We start from the raw sequence: 22390 nt of genomic DNA, 5'->3' as shown, positions 1-22390 counted from the left end.
GAGAGACCACACCTTCCTCGGGATAGGATCACAATCGCCACCAAGTTAACTGAGAGGAACAACAAAATTAACATTGTAAAGTTCAAGAAGGGGCGTGATTGCTATAGGCTTCTGATACTTCATCCTCGTTTATAGAAGACAGCCAAATCAATGATTAATAGTTTTTCAATGTCATCTCTGTTTCAGCATAAACAACACGGATAGGCTGCATTTATGTAGCGCCTTTAACGTAAAAAAGTGGCCCAAACGCTTAACATGAGAGTGATACAGCAAAATTTGACATCCAAACACATAAGGAGATATTATGTCAAATGACAAAAAAAAATGAGAATGAGATAGGTTTAAGGGACGGCTTAAAGGAAGAGTGTGAAGGAGAGAGGCGGAATGTTTTAGGGAGGGAATTTCAGAGAGCTTAGGACATAACAGCTGAAGGCCTCGAGGTTACTTGGAATATTTTTAGATATTGGATCATATTACAGGACATTTCCTCTAAATACAGTAGACATATTAATTATCTTTCTGTTATTGAAATGTACACTGTGACATCGTTTAAGTTGGCTCGTTAGGATTCCACGGGAGGATATTTAGGAAGCAGGATGTGTCGGGTGAATGCAATTGGAGAATTACCAAATGATTTATGTCTGAAATACTGCTAGTTTGGAGGCGACATGTCTACGTTTCCACAGTTCCCATTCTGCTGAGGTGTGATGTTTATTGCCCGATGATGAAAGGCTAAATGACTTCGGCTTATATTTTCAGGGATTTAAAAGAATGAGAGGTAACCTCATGGAAACAAATACTATTCTCAAGGGACTTGACGGGATAGATATGAGGAGGTTTGTCCCGCTGGCTGGAAAATCTAAAGACCCCGGAAACAGCCTCGGGGTAAGAGAGCGATCATTTAGGATGGAGATCAGCAGAAATTTCTTCACTTAAAGATTTGTACATTTTTGGAATTCTATACCCAGAGGTCTGTGGATATTTCATTGTTGAGAATATTTCAGACTTGGATAGACAGATTTTTGGCGTCTCAGGGAATCAGCTGATATGTGAACCGGGCGGAAAGTGGATTGAAGCCCAGGATCAGCCATGATTGCATTTAACGGAGGAGCTGGCTCGATGTGCCACATGGTCTTCTGCTGCTTCTATCTCTGGTGTTCATGTACACCAACCTGTCTGATCTTCCCGAAAAACATCAATCACACCGCAGCGAGAATGGAGCACATGTCGTGCCTTATGTAAATCTGCAGCTGTAACAGCGCATGACCACATATATATAGCATGACGATGATCCGAGGAGGTCATTTCCCATCGTCCATCTACGTACATAAACAAGATAACTTTCAGTAAATATTTGGTACTCAGCACTGAGCCCTCTCCTAGATTGGATCACGCACCTCAGAGCCCGGTGGCCACGCTACCTGTAAGTGTGGATGGATGACATACTTTAACGTTCTAATGGCATTAATTAAATCAACAAGTTGGATTATTGCTGGTGTCCAAGCTGATACAATTTGGATTAATGTAATTTTCATGGATACCATTTACCTTTAGAGGGCCTCAAAATGGGACCGATAGTTTTTAGGCCCTGTGACACTAATAGAAGAGGTGGAGCTACAATTCGAGGCCCAGAGCAATCCTTGTTTAAAATAATTAAAAGCCGTTAGTCTGCAAACCTAGATGAACCAGCATCATGTCCGTAGTTCTTCTCCCACTCTTCACCCACATTGGCCAAAAGGCAATTCAATACCCCAAGGGAGTCAAACTAAATATTGGCGCTGAAATTCTTCTTTGGGACAGTGCACAATGAATGAAGTAAAAATCCGGTGTGGCTTGAATTTTGCTTGGAATCTCTCTCACTCTGAGCTACAGGAAAAAACAATTTTATCCCTAACATTTGTCTTCACTCCCAAGTGAGTTCTGACGTTTGAGCGGCTGAAGTATGGAGCGTGCCGATCTGTGCCCTGTAACCGAATAGAAGATTCTAATACCACTAAACTATTAATTCAGTAGCCTTGGGCGAATATTTGAGGGACATACAAACAAACGAATCAGGGGCAGAGACAGGCCATTCGACCCCTCTAGCCTTCTTCGCCATTCAATAAGATCATGGCTGACCTGATTACGGCCTCAACGCCACATTCCCACCTGCCCCCGATATCCTTTGATTCCCATGGGGCAGAAACCGTTTTTGGGCCGGATCGAATGGAAGAATCTGTCTCATTAACACCAGTCTGGCGATACCCAGGGCATCAAACGGATATCCCAATGCAGCTCCCCGATTTTATGCCTCCCCAATATCGGAAACGTTTGGTTCTAGGTGAATTTCCCATTTGTCGCGTTTCATCTCGCACTGAACGGAATGCAAATTTTGCAGCCTATTGGTACCTATTTATGCGTTGCCTATCACTAGACCTTATCATGCTCAGTTAGAGCTGCACATAATGACAGAAACATGGAACTTGCCCATTGTTCATTTGCACGCTCATGTGTTCAGGTGTATGTTTGGTCCAGTGGTGCACGGCTCGGCACAATGCCTGACTTTTAAGTTAACAGCGGTTTCGACTTACCTTCCAGCTTTCCGGAACTCGGGTTAGCGCTCTAGCCACTCCTACACCCAGGCCCTTTTTATTCATTCATTCACTCAATTTGGGCGACATTGGAGCACCAGCATTTATTGTCCATCACTAATTGCCTTTCAGAGCCGCCACTGACCGATTGAGTGGTTTTCTGGGTCATTTAAGAGGGCGGTTAATGTTCAACAACATTCTTGTGACCTGGAATCATTCATGGGCCGGAGTAGATGTCCTTCCCTGAAGGACATTAGTGAACCGGGTAGAGTTTATTGCGGTGATCTTGTAGTTACTTGACCACTATTTCTGGTACTACAACTTTATTCCAGAGTTATTTATTATCTCCATTTAAATTAATTAGTATAATTAGAATTGGAACTCATGTCATTGGCTCAGGCCTCTGGATCATTAATCCGTTCCCGGAACATAACATGATTCCCTTGAAAGATCTATGTTAAATTGTAAATTCCTTTGGCTCAGCCTCAACGATTTTTCTGCAAACATGTCTGATATCGGTTATCTACCGGGGATTTTGTCATGTATGAAACAAAACAACAGCATTTCATTCCTCGCTCAACCAGCTCTGGCCAGAGAAAAATGTTTTAGAACACTGAGTAGCAAAACTATTAGAACAAAGCAGCAGCACCTCAGCAAGAGACACTCCAAGAATTAAATATTCACCTGGTTTTCTCATGAAAGTGAGAAAGAACTGAAACATAACTATTCATGTTAACTTACTCGGTAAATATAATGATTGACTTTGTAATTAAAAACATTTGACACCAGTGATTATTTTGATCAGATCTCCGCATTGATTTTTGGACTGCATTTAGTTCATAACTTCATGGCTTTCGTTATAACAGCAAACCCACAATGAGACAAATTAAAGGACAATTTTAGCGCAGAATGGGAAATAGTGATTGATTGGCGTAATGTAAAGGGGCCCAAACTCAAAGGGAAGATTACTATAGTGGCAATGCCACTAAACTATTAAATGAGTAACCTTGGGCGAGTGTTTGAATGACATACAAACATACGAATCAGGAGCAGAGACAGGCCATTCGGCCCCTCTAGCCTGCTTCGTCATTCAATAAGATCATGGCTAACCTGATCATGGCCACAACTCCACATTCCCACCTGCACCCGATATCCTCTGACTTCCATGGGACAGGAACAGTTTTTACTTGGTCCGATTTCTACTCCTCTGATGCCAAAGGGACAGAGGACTGAATCGAGTGTAAAACTGGCAGCCAGCTTGCTTAACAGCTCAAGGCCAATTTCACCCCTTAACCATTTCAAGCAGGTGAAGTTTAACTTGAGGCGGAAATGTGAATTGGCTGATAATGAACCTGCAGCTCATTCCACATCCCCACAGAATTGTAAAAGAGAGACCTGCCGGAGATGAAGATCCTGACGGCGGAGCCGCTCTTTTCTCTGCCGTTGCAACGGGAACGTGTGGTGATGGTGCATCTGTACAACCCCTTCGTCCCTGTCGCCGACGTGGTCACCTTCCTCACCAGGTACTTCGATAAGGTGGGGAGCGGCACCGAGATTCGAGACGAGTTGGGGATCTGGACAGGCAAACGCCTGTTTAAGGTCACGCTAAAGACCGATGGTAAGGGAGCCATTTTCCACCCTCCTTCCAGATTCGCTATCGGGGAAAATCGTGGCTACCTGGTCTACGCTGAGCAACCCAAGGATTGTCGCTCATGCGGCAAGGCTGGTCATGTGGCGGCCAACTGCAGCGCCTCCCTCTGCAAGATCTGCTAACAGGAAGGGCACCAGACAAAAGACTGCAAACAGGCCAAGTGCTGCAACCTGTGTGGCGAGGCAGGTCACCTCTACAGGACCTGCCCCAAACGCTGCCGTACTTATGCACAGGCAGCCAAAGCCAACGAGGGGGAAGCAGAAGAAATGTTTCGTGTCACTCCAACCACCAAGGCCCCCAGGGAGCTCAACGGGACAAAGGAGGACACAGAGAGAGACAAGGTGGAGGAAGAGATTGAGGCAACAGAGAGCCAATCAACAGCACTACCCCCTGAACCTCCCAGTCCTCAGGGCAGCGAATCAATGGAGGAGGAGGCAGCAGTGGAAAAGCAGCAGGGGGAGTGGCGGACGGTGAAGAACACCAAAAGGAAGAAGGAGCGAAGAAGAAGCAAAGCCATTTCCCAGAAAAGCGGCAAGAGGCGTCTCCCATCCGACATGGATGACAAGGGCAGCAGCTCTTCGGATGAAGAAGTGCCAGGGCGGCACCGACAGAAGAGGCGGCAAAGCTCCAGGGTGTTGGAGGACGAGACACCCGAGCTCCAGAACATTGGAGACAACAAGGAGACCAGCGCACCCCAACTTTGCCTGCAACCTGAGGAGGCCAGTACACCACAGCCCCTGGAATCTGGGAGCAGTGAGGTAATCATCGCACCCCAGCTCCAGGAAGCCGGGAACAGCAACACCCCAGAGGGGGTGAGTTTTGGAGAAGCTTCTCCAGCAAAGGTCATCTCAAAACCCGCTCTCTACGTGAACCTCCAGATGCCACCTGAGCAGAACACTGCCAAGGAAATCTACCTCAGCCCATCCAAAGTGAAGGAATTTGAGCTCACTACGGGTATGAAGGAGCAGACTAAAGGTCTGGGACTCTCAGAGACAGTGGGTTTGGTAGGAGAATAAATGCTTTAAAATGGGTTTAAAGATTGTATCCATAAATGTGCGTAGCATTAAATCTACTGCGCGATGTGTTGCGACCTTGGACTACCTAGCCAAGGTCAAAGCTGACCTGCTGTTTCTGCAGGAGTGTGCGATACCGCACCTGAACTCCTACAGGCAATGGTCACGATGGTGGTCCCATGGGCCATCGATCTGGTCGGGCGGAAATGACTCTCGTTCCTCCGGCCTGGGTATTCTGCTGCGGGGAGGCAACTTCACCGTCTCCGAGGTTAAGGAGGTGGTGGGCGGGCGACTCCTCGTAGCAGACGTAATGTACAAGAACGCTCCACTCCGGTTAATTAACGTGTATGGCCCGTCACAAGGGGCTGAGCGGCTGGAGGTTTTTCAGCAGCTCCCACTGCTGCTGGCGACCTCCAGGCCGGTCATTCTGGGCGGTGACTTCAACTGCATCATCGATGCGGCTGGACGATCCAGCAGGGCCGACAGCAGATTGGACGCTACGTCCAGATCCCTGATGGAAACAGTTAAGGATGCCAAGCTGCACGACGTCTTCAGCAACCCTGCAGACGGAGCGCGGCGTAGATACACCTGGTCGCGGATAAATGTGCAACTGCTGACCCCAGAGAACATTGAGGAGCTCAAGAGGGATTACAAAGGTTGGAGAACCGTGAAACCCCTCTTTGAGACCCTGACACACTGGTGGGAAGCGATCAAGGGAAACATCAAGAGGTTTTTCATCCTCAAAGGCACCCAGAAAGCTAGAAAGGAACAGAGGGAAATGTCCCGACTCCAGAAAAACATGCAGAATCTGCTCCGGCTGCAGTCGATGGGGGTCGATGTCAAGGAGGAGCTCCAAGAGGTGAAGAGCCAGCAAGCCTCGCACTTTGCCTCGGAGGCCTCCAAGATCATCTTCCGTTCCAGAGTCCGCTCCGTGGAGCAGGATGAGACGTGCTCACGTTTCTTCTTCCAAAAGGTCCACAGAGAGAGCTCTGTGGTCAGCAGCCTGAAGGAAGAAGACGGCTCAGTAAAGTCATCACGGTCCGACATTTTGAGGATCAGCAAATCCTTTTATGCCGGATTGTATGACGTGAAGCCCACAGACAGCACGGCCTCCCAGTCCTTCCTGTCCTCTATCACGGAGGTCTTAGACGACAGTACGCGGGAGAGCCTGGACAAACCGCTAACTCCTGATGAACTGACTAAGGCCCTTGAGTCCTTCGAGAAGAGTAAAACTCCCGGAAGCGACGGCTTGCCGGCGGAGTTGTATTCGGCTCTGTGGGACTTGATCGGCCCAGACCTGCTAGGAGTGTACGAGAGTATGCTCCTGGCTGGTAGTATGTCAGAATCCATGAGGAAAGGCATCATCACCCTCATCTACAAGCACAAGGGGGGAAGGGAGGAAATTAGAAATTGGCGACCCATTTAACTGTTAAATGTGGACTATAATATTCTGTCCAAGGTCATCGCCAATCGGGTCAAATCCGCTCTGGAATTGGTGATTCACCCTGACCAGACCTGCACTGTGCCAGGCAGGAAGATCTCTGACAGCCTCGCGCTGCTCAGGGATACGATTGCCTATGTACAGGACAAGGGTGTGGATACCTGCCTCATCAGCTTGGATCAGGAGAAGGCCTTTGACAGAATATCGCACACCTACATGGTGGATGTGCTCTCCAAAATGGGGTTTGGGGAAGGAATTCGAAATTGGATCCAGCTGCTCTACACTAACATCAGTAGCGCAGTCTCAATCAATGGGTGGGAAACAGATAGCTTTCCTATTAAATCTGGAGTCAGGCAGGGCTGTCCTCTCTCGCCTGTTCTGTTTGTATGTTGCATAGAACCCTTTGCTGAGTCCATCAGGAAGGATCCGGGCATAAGAGGAGTGACAATCCCAGGCAGTGGAGGCACTCAGGTCAAAGCCTCCCTGTACATGGACGATGTCGCCGTTTTCTGCTCAGATCTGCTGTCGGTGCGCAGACTGATCCACATCTGCGACCAGTTCGAACTAGCCTCGGGAGCAAAGGTAAATCGTGGGAAGAGCGAGGCCATGTTCTTTGGGAACTGGGCTGACCGATCCTTTGTCCCCTTCACCGTCAGGGCTGATGGCCTGAAAGTGCTGGGTATATGGTTCGGAGGGACCAGAGCAAGCATTAGAAACTGGAAGGAGCGAGTGTCTATGGTGAAAAGGAAACTGGGCATGTGGGAGCGACGCTCCCTCTCCATTGCGGGTAAGAACCTGGTCATCAGGTGTGAGGCACTCTCGCTGTTGCTGTACGTGGCGCAGGTCTGGCCCATTCCACACTCCTGCGTGGTGGCGATCACCCGAGCCATCTTCCGCTTTATCTGGAGGTCGAAAATGGATCGGGTCCGCAGGGACACGATGTACAAGCCTCTAGATAAAGGGGGAAAAAACGTGCCCAACATCGCCCTCATACTGATGGCCACCTTTGTGTGCGGCTGCATCAAGCGGTGTGTAGACCCTCAGTACGCAAACACCAAGTGTCACTATGTGCTGAGGTTCTACCTGTCCCCGGTGTTGTGAAGGATGGGTCTGGCCATGCTGCCGCGGAACGCTCCAAGTAGTTGGACTGTGCCGTACCACATGTCCCTCGTGGAAAAATTTATGCATAAAAACACCTTTGACCACATGTCCATCAGGCAGTGGTCAGCACGTAACGTCTTAGAGGCCCTGTGGGAAAATGAGAGGGTGGATCCTGTGGGATGGTTCCCCAAGCAGACTGTCAAAGTCATTTGGCAGAATGCCTCATCACCAGAACTTTCCAACAAGCACCAAGACATAGCTTGGCTGGTGGTGAGTAAGGCCCTCCCTGTCAGATCCTTCCTACATGCCAGGAGTCTCACCCCCTCTGCACGTTGCCCGCGAGGTGGCAGTGGTGGGGAAGAGACCGTTGTTCACCTCCTGGTGGATTGTGCCTTTGCAAAGAAGGTCTGGAGAGAGATGCAGTGGTTTCTGTCAAGGTTTGTCCCGAGCAGGTCGGTGACACAGGACTCTGTGCTCTACGGGCTGTTCCCAGGGACACACACCGAGACAAACATCAACTGCAGCTGGAGGATAATCAACTCGGTGAAAGACGCTCTTTGGTCTGCCCAAAACTTGTTGGTCTTCCAGCGCAAAGAGTTGTCCCCGACCGAGTGTTGCAGACTGGCACATTCCAAAGTCCAGGACTACGTGCTGAGGGACGCACTAAAGCTTGAGGCAGCCGCCACAAAGGCGCAATGGGGAAGGGTCGCTGCCTAAGTCCTTTCTGCCATAGTGCACCGAGGGACTGGGAACTGTTTAAATCCCTTCGGGCTGTACAGCTCAAAATGAATGTAATATTTATTGTATGTATCAATGGATTTCGTGATAGGTGTTGTAAAAGTTTGAACCTGCTTGTATATTTGCGTTGGTGATTTTGAAATGTTTTGGAATGTTGTTTGAAGATATTTTGTGAATAAAGTATATTTTTGCAAAAAAAATAGCAGGTTGTTCTCCCAGGACGAGGCTATCCGATTGCACTTCGGGTGTGCTGATGCCTGCGATATCCCCAAATGCGGGATATTCGACTGCAAAATTTGTGGTAGTGGGGTGACTGCATTCGCGCTTTCCCCTGGTTTACAATTCAAAAAATAGATTTTAACTTCATTCTTTAATAAGATTCTTTATTATACCTTATCCCATACAAGTAATATAGGCCACAAAATACTCTTTCCAAATCTAGACTCTTTTGTTTTCCCTCCCGCAACTATCCAACCCCCATTCTTTTCCTCCCTGCGATTATCAACAGGCGATTATTCCATCTCCGCATCATTTTATCGCTGCCATTTCTTTTGCGGCCACCAAATTCCACGTGCCATTTTTAACCCTGTATTTGCCCACTCCAATATTCTCTCTCAAACCCCCAAATAATACCCAACCCACCATCAAAACAGTCCCTGTACTCCTTCCAGCACCACCCTCCACCTCCCAACCCACCCCGTATATCTCTGGACTTCGGTATAATATCATCAGTCAGCTATTCATTCATATACATTCACCATTTAAAACATGCAGCTGCGAACCCTCACTATTTCAAACATGTGCAAGTACCCTGTCCCCATGTACATTCTAATTACCCCCCTCCGAAATCAACAGCAGCCTCCCACCCCCTCTGTATAATCTCCCCCTTCAACAGCTCCCTCTGTGATTTTTACCTTCTCAAACTCCTGCCCCCCTCTCCCCATGTGTAAAGTCTTTCCCTGCCCCTTCTGCAGCTCACTTCCCCTGCTGTGGGTTTATCTCATAAACAGGCTTTCCATTCACTTGCCATTATTTCTTCAAGACTTCAATAGCACAAAGCGAAGAAATAAACGGAGAAAGAAAGGTGGAGAGAGACAGGAAGAAATCTAACCCAAATCCTCCATAAAATGAATAGAAAATGACCAACGGGAATCCCGTTTCACGGTCAGGATGATCACACATCCTAAAACACACGCATTATCCCTGAATTATAACAAGACTTTAGACAGCTTCACATTAGGACTTTTCACTTTCTCTTCTGGGGCTCCCGTTCCTCACACATCGGAGGCTAACATGTATGTTTTAGATTGCAAGGCCGGGCTACTTTAACCCTAGGATTATCTTTTTGAAACTCCAGGACCGCAGCCCAACAGGAACTGGTTAACCGGAGCCACCGAAAACCAGGGTCCCGGACAGGCAATTAAATCTCGGGGTAAGAAACAGACACAAACTCATGTGGACCCATGGGGCGCGGCCTTGGAGAAGGTCTCAGTCCGTCCCCTCTGGAGGAAGCTCCTGAAGAGGAAGAGTCCTTGTCGCAGTCTTGATCTTCACTTTGCAGGTTTCAAAATAAAAATTCATTGAGAGTCATACAGTTACTAGGGCACTAGGCCCTGTCTCAGTTATTACTGTAATAGATCTTGTTTCTGTTTATATTTCATTAGACCTTGTCTCAATTATTACTGTAATAGATCATGTCTCTAATGATATCTACTTATATCACACTAGGCTCTGTTCTAGATCGGCATCAAATACTGGCCTTGTAAGTACATTTATAATACATGATACTCGGTCTACTGATTATTGCACGGGACCTTACCTCTGTTTATAATACATTAGACCCAGTTTACTGATTACGGCACTGGACCCTGTCCCTGTTTATAATACATTAGACCTGGTTTACTGATTACTTCGCTAGACCCTATCCCTGCTTATACTGCATTAAACTATGACCCTGTTTATAATACACGAGACCCAGTCTACTGCTTACTGCACTAGACCTTCTTCCTGATTAAAATACACTGGATCATGTCCTTTTTTGATAAGACACTATACCCGGTCTACTGGTAGCTGCACTGGACCATATTCCTAATGGCAGCCACAGCTCCCATAATCCCCCGCGCCTCGGAAAACGCTCTATCCAACTCACGCCTTTCCCCAGGCGCTAGGAGTGCGCATGCTCCCCAGGGCCAGCCGCGGGGCATTCTGGGCGGCTCCTTTGTTGTGAGTCGGACTCGTTGGAAACGGGATAAGAAACCGGGAAGCGGCGGCGAGGATGGGGGAGGCGCTGCAGCATCGCTTTAATGGGCAGCCCCGACCCCCGGCCCGGGGAGATCACCGCACGGCCGCCGGGCCCGGCCGCTCTCGTTCGGCCTTTGAGAGCCGCACTCGCTGCTCCTGAGGCTGCGCTCGCCCCCCGCTCAGTTTCTCCATTGAATCCTGTTTCTCTCCTTGTTTCTCCCAACTCAGATTCACCGCCTCATTTTCTTTTCTTCCTCTGAGCCCCTGAACTCAATCTGACAGGGTCATGTTGGAGAGCGGGCATTGACTGTCCTGGGAAACAACAGCAAGAGGAGCTCAGAGGCCGGAGGAGCAAAGGAGCAGCGAGTTCAGTCACCAATCGGGGGGATTGAGGACTGGACCCTGAGTCAGTCAGTCAGTCAGGGGAGTCAGAGTGAACCCCTGGGAAATCAGTGATCTCTGAAAAACTAAATGAGTATCTCTTTTATCAACAACACAATTTAACATTTCTCAGTATTTTTTTATTCTTTGTTATCTCAATCCCAGGACATCTCTGCTGGAGTTCCTCAGGTCAGTGTCCGAGGCCCAACCATCTTCAGCTGCTTTACCAATCACCTTTCATCCATCATAAGTCAGACTTGGGAATGTATCGCTGTTCCTTCACTGTCGCTGAGTTGAAATCATGGGCCTCCCTTCCTTACAGCACCGACACCACGTGGACTGCAGCAGTTCAAGGAAGTGGCTCACCACCATCTTCTCAAGGCAATTCCAGCTGGGCATCAAATACTGGTCTTGCCAGTGACACCCACATCACATGAACAAATTAGAAAAAGGAAAGAAACTGGAATTGTCTGTTCTGAATTTCTATCCCTTACTGACTTTTGTAAACTCCTTTTACAGGATACTTGAACAGGAAGATTTGCTGACAGGAAACTCAAAGAAAACATCACGTCAAAATCTGACAGATTCACTCAGTACACCAGGAGCTGGATATCATTGAATCTTTAATATAGAAGGAGAAATGTTTTACCAATTGTACAGCCTGAAAAAGCATTGCACCATTCACAGCGAGGACAAATTGTGTGGATGAGGTTTAAACTGACCATTCAACATGGACAGCCACAAGGACACCGGCACCATGGTGAAACCGTGGAAATGTGGGGACTGTGGGAAGGGATTTGGTTCCCCATCAAAGCTGGAAATTCATCAACGCTGAGGAGAGGCCATTCACCTGCTCCGTGTGTGGGAAGGGATTCACTCATTCATCCAACCTTCTGAGACATGAGCACATTCACATTGAGCAGAGTTCAGTCATCTGCTCCGTGTGTGGGAAGGCAATCAGTCATTCATCAAACTTTCTGAGGCACCAGCAAACTCACAGTTTAGAGAGGTCGTTCACCTGCTCTGTGTGCGGGAAGGGATTCACTCAGTCATCCTACCTGCTGACACACCAGTGCATTCACACAAGGGAGAGTCCATTCATCTGTTCCTTGTGTGGAGAGGGATTTAACCGATTATCCAGGCTTCTGACTCACCAGAGAATTCACACTGGGGAACGTCCATACACCTGCTTTATCTGTGGGAAGGGATTTAATCGGCCATCCAAACTACTGACACACCAGCGAATTCACACTGGGGAGAGGCCATTCACCTGCTCCATGTGTGGGAAGGGATACACCCATTCATCTGACCTTTTGACACATCAGCGAGTTCACACTGGCGAGAGGCCATTCACATGTTCCATGTGTGGAAAAGGATTCATTCAGTCAGCCCACCTTCTGACACATCAACTTGTTCATACTGATCAGAGACCTTTTAAATGTTCTGACTGTGAGAAGACCTTTAAAAGTGAAAAGGATCTGATTACACACCAGCGAGTTCACAAGTGACTATGGGGATTGAAATCTGGTTACTGTTGCCGTTAATCCTGCTCAGGATTGAATTCTTTCATTCTGACAGCTGGAGTTTGTTTCTGCTGAAATATAATTGTGCAAAGGTGGGTGGCAGCTCAGAAAACTGGACAGAATTTAAAAAAAGAAAAGAATGACTGAAAGATTACTAAAGAGGGAAAAGGTCGAGAACGAGAGAAAGCTAGTTAGAAATATAAAGACAGATAGTAAGAGTAAATATTGATATTTTAAAATGAAAAGAGTTAACAAAGTGAGGGTTGCTCCTATAGAAAGTGAGTCTGGGGAGTTAATAATGGCAGATGAATTGAAGAGGGATTTTGCATTGTCTTCACTATAGAGGATACAAGTAACATGCCAAGAATGGCTGTAAATCAGGATTTGGAAGGGGGGAAGAGCTGAAGAAAATTATAATCACCAGGGAAGTGGTACTGAGCAAATTGTTGGAGTTGCAGACTGACAAGTCCCCCTGTCCTGATGGATTTCATCCTCGGGTGTTAAAAAAAGTGGCTAGTGAGATAGTTGATGCGTTGGTTTTAATTTTCCAAAATTCGCTAGATTCGGGGAAGGTCTCATGAGATAGGAAAATAGAAAAGGGAGGGAGACAGAGAGCAGGAAAGTATAGGCCAGTTAACTTAATATCTATCATAGGAAAAATGTTACAAGTGTTATAACAGGGCACTTAGATAAATTCAAGGTAATCAGGCAGAGTCAACAAGGTTTTGTGAGAGGGAAATCATGCTTAACCAATTTATTGGGGTTCTTTGAAGAAGTAATAGGTGCTGTGGATAAAGGGGAACTGGTGGATGTACTGTACCTATATTTCCAGAGGGCTTTTGATAAGATGTCACATTAAAGGTTATTGTGGAAAATAAAATCTCATGGTGTAGGGGGTAACATATTGACATGAATGGAAGATTAGCTAGCTAACAGGAAACAGAGAGTGGGCATAAATGGGTATATTTCTGATTAGCAGAATGTGATGGTTAGTGTGCCACAAGGATCAGTGCTGGGACCTCAACTCTTTATAATTTATATAAATGATTTGGATGAAGGAACCAATGGTATGGTTGCTAAATTTGCTTATGACACACAGGTAGGAAAATAAATTATGAAGAGGACATAAGGAGGCTACAAAAGGATACAAATAGGTTAGGTGAGTGGGCAAAGATCTGGCAAGTGGAGTATAATGTGGGAAGATGTGACGTTGTCCATGTTGGCAGGACGAATAAAAAATCATATTTAAATGGTGAGAGACTGCAGAGCTCTGAGATTCAGAGGGATCTGGGTGTCCCAGTGCATGAATCGCAAAAGGTTAGTGTGCAGGTACCACAAGAAATTAGCAAAGCTGAAAGAATATTATCGTTCATTGCAAGGGAAATTGAATACAAAAGTAGGGAGGTTATGCTTCAGTTATACAGGGCACTTGGTGAGCCCACATCTGGAGTACTATGTGTAATATTGGTCTCATTATTTAAGGAAAGATGTAAATGCATTGGAAGCAGTTCAGCGAAGGTTTAGTTGATCATTACCAGGAATGGGCGGGTTGTCTTATGAGGAAAGGTTGGACAGACTAGGCTTGTTGGACATAGCATGTCAAACTTTGTTTTTCACACATTGTTGTACAATTTTGTCTTTCGTACCTGAGTGTTTAACATCACCTGGCTGGAGCTCAGGAAGGACAAACAAGGGGAGGATCATACAGCAGGAACAGAACTTCAGCCTGGGCGCAGTCCTTTAGGGTCACACTGAGAGGGACAAATGGCACTTTGGTCTTTCTCATATTTCTTCACTGACAGCAAAACCCACATGTGGATTAATCCTGAGGTGTGTGAGAAATGTGTCACAGCCACTTCTGTGCAGTATATACAGCTTAAAGGTGACCAAGGTCAGGCTGTGGAGTCCAAGGCCACATAGAAAAATGGATGGAAAAATACAAACTCCCTGTAAATCTAACCCTCTGATTTCTGTTTGGAATCATTGGGTTTCAAAGTTCCCAGGCACCGAGTAAAAGGCTCCTTTACAACTGTGGTTGTACAACCTCAGTCAGGTAGTCTGGAAATGTGCTGTTAAATCAGAGATTGGTGTAAAAGTGTGCTCTGTTCCTGACTGAAACTGAAATGGCAGGAATAAGTCTCCAGTTTAAAAATGACTGTGGTGATTATTCTGTGAAGTTTTTAAGGTTTATTGGTGACAGTCCTGAGTCCACTACTTTAAGCCAATGTCAACAACAACTTGTATTGACATAGCACCTTTAACGTAGTAAAACGTAGCTAAAAGTAAATAGTGTAAAGTCTGTATTAAAATAACACAAGGAGGAATCCACAGGATCCTTTTAACTCCTGGGACAATTATACAACAGACATTTGATCTCCAGATAAAGAAGGACCTGCACCATGTTTCCAAGAATTCCCTGCTATATTGATGTGTGTGTGTTAGATCCCAGGATTTTGTTGCAGTCTTCCTCAGTATTAACTGTACTTCCCAATTTGGTAATCAATTAATTCATAAATAAATCAGTTAATCACTTCCTCATGTCATTGTACACTGTGCTACTGAATTAAAGATTTAATGAACTGTACAACAAAGTTTTGTTAACTGGGAATTCTTATCTGTGATTTACTGTAATTCTGCTCCCAAATTTTAAAATTGGGTTTCTGATTTCTGAGTCCAAATCGTTTATATAAATTTGAATAACAGTGGTTCCAGCATTGCTACCTGTGGAACATCAATTCCCAGCTTTTACCAGTCTGAGTTGCTACTCTTAACCTCTTCTCTCTGTTTTCTGTTTTGTAACCCGCTTGTTATCCATAACAGTGTGCACAAGGTGACCAAGATCAGGCTGTGTGGAGTGAAGGGCCAGGCAGCAGATGGATGGAAATGGCTACAAAACCGAAATCAGAGGGTTAGATTTAGAGGAGTTTGGAGCCATCTTTTCATCCATTCTGCTCTGTGGCCTGACCTTCACCGAGACCATCAATATAAGGGGAATTATCCGGAATACCAATAGGAAAGTAGAGGCTGCAATTATGCAAAGATGTTCTGTATTGTCTAAAATCTCCCACCAGGGCTGATCACCAGAGTGGCCATAAACCGCCTAATATCTATTGGTGGCTTGGCTTTTTGTCATTATGTCTGTTCAAGATGTTGTCCATTGTAGATTAAGGTTCAGAGAAAGTGCTGGAATTAGATAGTCAAAACTGCTTTGAGTCCCTGGAGGGTGATGTTTACTTGAATTTCTATAACTTTTTGGTCCTTACAGACACTGATACTTTATCGCCAGTCTTAGTCAGTAACTTAGTTGGCGGTGTGAGGCAAAACCTGGTCCACCTGATCGATAGGAAGTGAATCCATGTGGGTTTGTGTGTGTGTTGTGTCAAACCAAGTGGAACGTCCCATGTCCTTTGTAACAACATGAAAAGTCTGTTTTTTTTTTCAAGATCCCTTCCTTTCCCCTCACTATTATCCTCAGTTCAGAAAACCCTTGTGTACATCATCCTCCAGCATGCTACTGTCTCCACTAAATACTTCCATCGGTCTTACTAACAGATAGGAATGGGATCACTGATATCACAGGAATAATTTCTGAAATGCTGCCATTCTGATTTTAAAGCTTCCTGGAGTAAGACATTGATCCAGACCTTCTCACCTAACACCAATCCTTATCCGCATCTGAGTTCCAGATTTTAATGTGATTGTCCCATATGTTTAGCATCTGTGAGAGATGATGGGAATGCAGCCTCAGAACTTTGGTGAGATCAGATGAGACGATCTGCTGCACTTCATCTGATGGCTGAACAAGCCGATTCTGTAAAGGCAAAAGTGCCTCATATGAAGGTTTTCCTTACTCGTGTTGCGAGATGATTTCTGCTGACACCTTGTTTGTCTGTGTTGAAGTTTCTGAAACGACATGTTGCTGTGGTGGTGAACTCCTGCCCACAGCTGGTGTTTCCGGTTGCATCAATCATCAATTAGCTTCCCACTTGTCATGATTAATGTTGAGGGCTTTCATGTCTCATCTTTGAAGCATTGTGATTGTGCAATATGGAAAACATGTTTAACCTCTTTAAACCTGGTTCAGCACATCCCCTCCACACACATTACAACAAATTGTCTTTGAGATCAGTTTTTCCTTTACATTCTGTATTGTTCTGAATATTAACCTTATCCCTGACCTGTCCTAACCCTCCTGCCGGTTCATTTATTGAAACCAAGGACTCCCCTTGTTCAAATGGTGAATTCCCTGTCTGCCCAGTTATTTCTTTAAGTTTGTGCCTTGTTTCACCATGTTCCCACATTTCAGTAACAAATATTGAAATATTTGTTCCACACCCACAGGGTTTCATCTGTTTAAAGCCACAAGCAAGAAAGGTCCAGTTTTCTCCTGAAGTTTGAGGCAAATCATCTTCCAAAATGATGCAGTTTCAGCCAATGAGGGAGATCCTGGTTAGGCCCCGCCCCTCATTCACTCCAATTGGCTGGAGGGCCAGCCGCACCCCTTTGGTCCTGCAACCTCTTGCTATTGGTTCAGAGCTGCCGTCAATCACCCAGGCATTGTGATGGGAGCACGCGCAGTGTGGTTGCTGGACATCAGAGCACAGGTGCAATCCCGCCTCGAGTTTGGAGCATGGGCAGTGTGTGAGGGCGAAGGAAAGTTGCTTGTTTGTCAGGTCTGCAGCCGGTAAGATAAAGGGCGGAATTGCAGGAGAGATGCAGCCGGCGGGTGAACGGGCAGGTTTCGTAAACAACTTGAGCCGTTCTGAAGCCAGAATAACAAGCTACCGGTTCCTCGCTGGTATCTGTGGGCGGCAGTTGCCCCGATTCGCGTTCTTCGGTGAGAGGCCCGGATTAACGACCGCCATCTTGTGCAGCAGGGCGCATGCGCGGTCATCCCTGCCCCTGTCAGCAGGAGGAGAGAATATTGTGAATTTCAATCCTGGACTGACAGGGATGGATTTTGGAAAATGATTAATTCATTGATTTTATTGTCAGTCTGCAGACAGGAGCTGGAGAACTGAACCCAGGCAGAGGAGAGGGAGGGAGAAAGCTGGGAGTGGAGGAAAGAAATGGTGGAGATGGGTTTGGATTTCAGCCCAGGGAGGAGGGAGAGTGTGTGGGACGGGAATTTACAGCTTTGGGGGAACAAGAGAGAAAACAATATTCCATTAAAACTAGAATTGTCTGTTCTGAATTTTCATCCCGGACTGACAGTGATGACTTTTATAAACTCGTTTTCCATAGTATTAGAAGGGAAGGATTTGCAGATGTGAAACTCAAACCAAACATCTTCTGACAGAGTCACTTGATTCACCAGGACCTGAATATTCTCAGACTTTGAATGTGGAAGGAGAAATGTTTGTCTGTTCTGTCAGTGGGGAAAGATACTGAACTTCAGTGTCACTGGATAAACACCGAGGCACGCACACACACCCAAGTGAGAGTGTTCAGTGAACTGACTGTGGAAAGAGATTTAACCAGTTAAACAGCCTAAAAAAGCATCACATCGTTCACAGTGAGGAAAACCATACACATGTTCTGTGTCTGGACAAGGTTTCAACTAATCATTCAACCTGGAGAGACACAAGGACACCCACACTATGGAGAACTGTGGAAATGTGAGGACTGTGGGAAAGGATTCAGTTACCCATCCCTGCTGGAAAACCATCGACGCAGTCACACAGGGGAAAGGCCATTCACCTGCTCTGTGTGTGGGGAGGGATTTACTCAGTCATCTGGCCTTTGGTAACACCAGCGAATTCACACTGAGGAGAAGATATTCAGCTGCACTTCCTGTGGAAAGAGGTTCAGGCACTCTTCAGCACTCACTGTACAACAATGCACCCAAACTGGGGAGAGGCCGTTCACCTGCTCCGAGTGTGGGAAGGGATTCACTCAGTCATTCCATCTTCTGACACACCAGCGAGTTCACATTGGAGAGAGGTTGTTCACTTGCACTTCCTGTGGAAAGAGTTTCAGACAGGCATCCTCCCTCATTTTACACCAGCGAGTTCACACTGGGGAGAGACCGTTCACTTGCTCCATGTGTGGGAAGGGATTCACAGTTTTACCCACCCTGCTGAGACACCAGCGAATTCACACTGGGGAGAAGCCATTTAGCTGCACTTCCTGTGGGAAGAGTTTCAGGCAGTCATCCAACCTCACTGCTCACCAACGCACTCACACTGCGGAGAGACCGTTCACATGCTCCGTTTGTGGGAAAGGATTCAGTCGGTCATCCAACCTCACTGCACACCAGCGAGTTCACACTAGGGAGAGGCTGTTCACTTGCTCGCTGTGTGGGAAGGGATTTGCAAAGTCTTTCAACCTGCTGACCACCAACGCACTCACACTGAGAATAGGTTATTCAACTCTTGGTGTGTGGGAAGGGATTCACTCAGTCACGATGCCTCCTGAGACATCAGCAAGTTCATAAGTGACTGCAGGGGTTGGATCCTGCTGTTCTTGCTGCTTGTAAGTTTGTTTAGTATTGATAGTCTGGCAATATTTTGTTTCTGCTGATGTTAACAACCCTATAACTGGCTGGAGTTTAATATTCTGAAGGTGTCACTGATTTTCAGGGCTGCAGTGTCCCTTTTTAAAAGCACCATCTGTGATCCTTCCCCTTAATTTGAAAAACTTTCAGCAGGACCCCCTTGACAAAATTATGAACTTTTACTACAATCGTAAATTGATATTTGGTGAAAAATCTACAATTCAGTGTCTGAAAGATTCAACTGCAGGGATCTAAATATTTTTTTTCAATGCCAATGGGAAGAGGATAACCAGGGAAAGAGTAGGGCCCATTAGGGACCAATGGGCCTTGACATCTTGACCAACATTCAAGGCTATGGGCCAAGTGCTGGTAAATGGGATTAGGTAGGTAGGTCAGGTGTTTCTCACATGTTGATGCAGACTCGATGGGCCAAAGGGCCTCTTCTGCACTCTGTGATTCTGAGACGATTTCAGGTGTGACGGGAAAAATGCAGAGACACACAAACCCTGGTTACAGCATACCTGAAGAACTGCGTTCAGTTCTGGGCAACAAACATCAGGAAAGATAGAATGGCCTAGGAGGGAGTGTAGCACATATTTACCTGAGTGATCTGAGCTCCAAGGGTTAAGTTACAGAATGAGATTACACATAAGAGTCACAGAGTAATTATGGCACAGAGGAGGCCATTAGGCTCATTGAGTCCATGCCAGCTATGTAGAGCAATCCAATCAGTCCCATTCCCCTGCTCTATCCCCGTATCCTTGCAAGTTTATTTCCCTCATGCTTCTGTCCAATTTCCTTTTGAAATCACTACCATGTCCATTTCCACCCCCCTCATAGGCAGTAACCTCCAGGTCATTACCACTCACTGTGTAAAGGTATTCTTCCTCACATCTCCCGCAGCTGTTACCCAAAATATTAAACCTCTGTCCTTGAGTCCTTGTACGATCAGCTGATGGGAATAGCTTTTCTTTGTTCACCATTTCTAAACCTGTCATAATCTTGTACACCTCTCCCAATCTCCCCTCAACCTCCTTTGTAGGAACCATTCTGGTAAATCTCCTCTGCACCTTCTCAATGACCTTCACATCCTCCCTAAAGTGAGGTGACCAGAACTGGATGCAATTCTCGAATTGTGGCCTAACCAGAGTTTTATAAAGAAGTCAGCATAACTTCCCTGTTTTTGTTCTCAATATCACTATTTATGAAGCTCAAGATCCAATCGGCTTTGCTAACCACTCTCGTAATACATTCTGTCACCTTCAGAGATCAAAGCTATGAAGCCCCAGGTCCCTCTGTCCCTGCTCACTCCTTAGAGCTGTGCCATGAATAATATTTTCCCTCTCCCTATTCCTCCTGATAAAATACATCACCTCACTGTGAGGGTTGTAATCCCTGGAATTTATAAGATTAAGAGCTGATTTGATCAAAGTTTTTGGGATATTAATTGGAACTGACAGGATAGATAGAGAGGAACTATTTCCACTGGTTGGGGAATCTAGGACGAGTGGGTGGAGGCTAAATATAGAATCAGGTTCCAGCACCTTTTCAGGGAAAGGGTTCCAGATCAGAACAATTCTCTGTTGGTGCACTTCCCTGTTTTTGTACTCAGTACCTCTAGTTATGAAGCCCAAGACCCCATATGCTTCACTGATACCCCCTCAATCTGTCCTGCCACGCGAAATTGGTTCCATAAATGGTTTAATCATCACTCGTACTCACAGAGCCTACATAATGATACAAGATTTAAAATAGTTCCCGTACTATGTGCCCTGAATACCACACACCCGTCCCCACGGTTATGTCATCCCATCTACAAGGACCTTGATGTTCGGATGATCAGGGAATTATCCAGGAATTTCATAAATCAGAACACAGGGAGAGAGATGGGTGGACTATGACCACCCAGTAGCCAAGACCCCGGTGTTAAGGCAGTTTTGGGAAAACACCGTGATCGTCCCTGTGATAGTGACACCAGTAAAAAGGGTGGAGGGAAGAGAGGGATCAGTGTTTGGGCTGGAATAGGGGCCACGGCTGGCACGGCCGCTGGGAAGCACTTAGACATGGAGAATATGTGGGAACAGGACGAGGCTGTGAGGCAGCAATGGACAGGAATCTTCAGTAAAAGAAATAAAAGGCGGAGAGATGAAATCCTGGAACAACAAGGAGGAGTGAAATCCAGAAAAGAGATGGTGGACGGACTGATCGAGAGAAAGGGAACGGTCAGTGAGATCATTCAGCAGAATAAGATTGAGGTGAAAAGTGAGAACATGTCTAAAGCTGTTCCCTGTGTGATGTGAGGAGGGTTTTTATTGGATCAGATACAACAAGACCAGGAGGACATTGAAAAGCAATAGAGAGTCCAACAATAGAGAGCCCAAAGGGTCTGGAGGGGGGAGAGTTAATAAACCCAGGGAGTCACAGGCTGTACGAACCTCAAGTGTGAGCCCAGACCCATTGTAAAGCAGTGAACAAATAAATCCCTGATTTTACTGAGACTCTTTTCCGTGTCCCAGCTCCTGTAAATACTGACGGGAAAGGGACCGGAATCTCAGGAGGCTTCACACCGCTGGCTGCTCGTGAGGAAGTGATCTCCGATCAGATTAATGTGCTGCTGTGAGTATTTAATAAAGTGTCTGAACCCCTCATTGTGCTTCCTGTCCAGTATCCCCCTCATCCATGGACTTTCTGTTTTACCAACTGGGGGAAACAAAATGCCCGTTCACTGATTGGTCTTGATGGCGGCTGGTTTATCCTGTGGGTCAGAAAGTCCCCTATCAATGAGAACAGGAACCCAGAGCGCCAGCGTGGGGACCGGGCTGTGCTCTGAGGCAGGGGCACAGCTGGGCGATGTTACTGAGGTGGAAATGGGTGGTTTTAGTGATTTGTAGTCAGAAGCTCAGCTTGGGCTGAAATATGACAACAAGATTGTGAACAGTCTGGTTCAGCCTCAGAGAGCTGCAAGAGGGATGGAGTCAGTGGTTAGGGAGTGGAGACAATGGCTTTCATCTTCCCAACACTTAAATGGAGGAAATTTCTGCTCATCCAGTACTGGATGTCAGACAAGTCAGGACGGTGTGTGAGTTGGAGGTGATGGTGTTCATTGACACCTGTTACCTTCATACTTCTAGGTAGTGGATGTTGAGGGTTTGGGATATTCTGCCAAAGTTCTGGTTGAGCTGAAGATGTATTAAACACATCTTCACCCCCTGTACCTCCCACCTCACAAGGCAGA

At 46.3% G+C, this 22390-nt stretch overlaps 1 pseudogene and 1 gene segment (V, D, J or C); one reads left to right on the top strand and one right to left on the bottom strand.

The window, feature by feature from the left end:
• Positions 1-22390, bottom strand: part of LOC144697834 (Ig heavy chain C region-like) — a 541886-nt gene that overhangs the window by 363528 nt on the left and 155968 nt on the right.
• On the top strand, positions 8710-8848 carry LOC144698587 (U1 spliceosomal RNA; annotated as a pseudogene).

This window comes from Cetorhinus maximus, chromosome 23 (genome assembly GCF_964194155.1).
Source record: "Cetorhinus maximus chromosome 23, sCetMax3.hap1.1, whole genome shotgun sequence".
In the NCBI taxonomy this organism is placed as follows: domain Eukaryota; kingdom Metazoa; phylum Chordata; class Chondrichthyes; order Lamniformes; family Cetorhinidae; genus Cetorhinus; species Cetorhinus maximus.
This window is presented reverse-complemented; position numbering and strand designations above follow the sequence as displayed.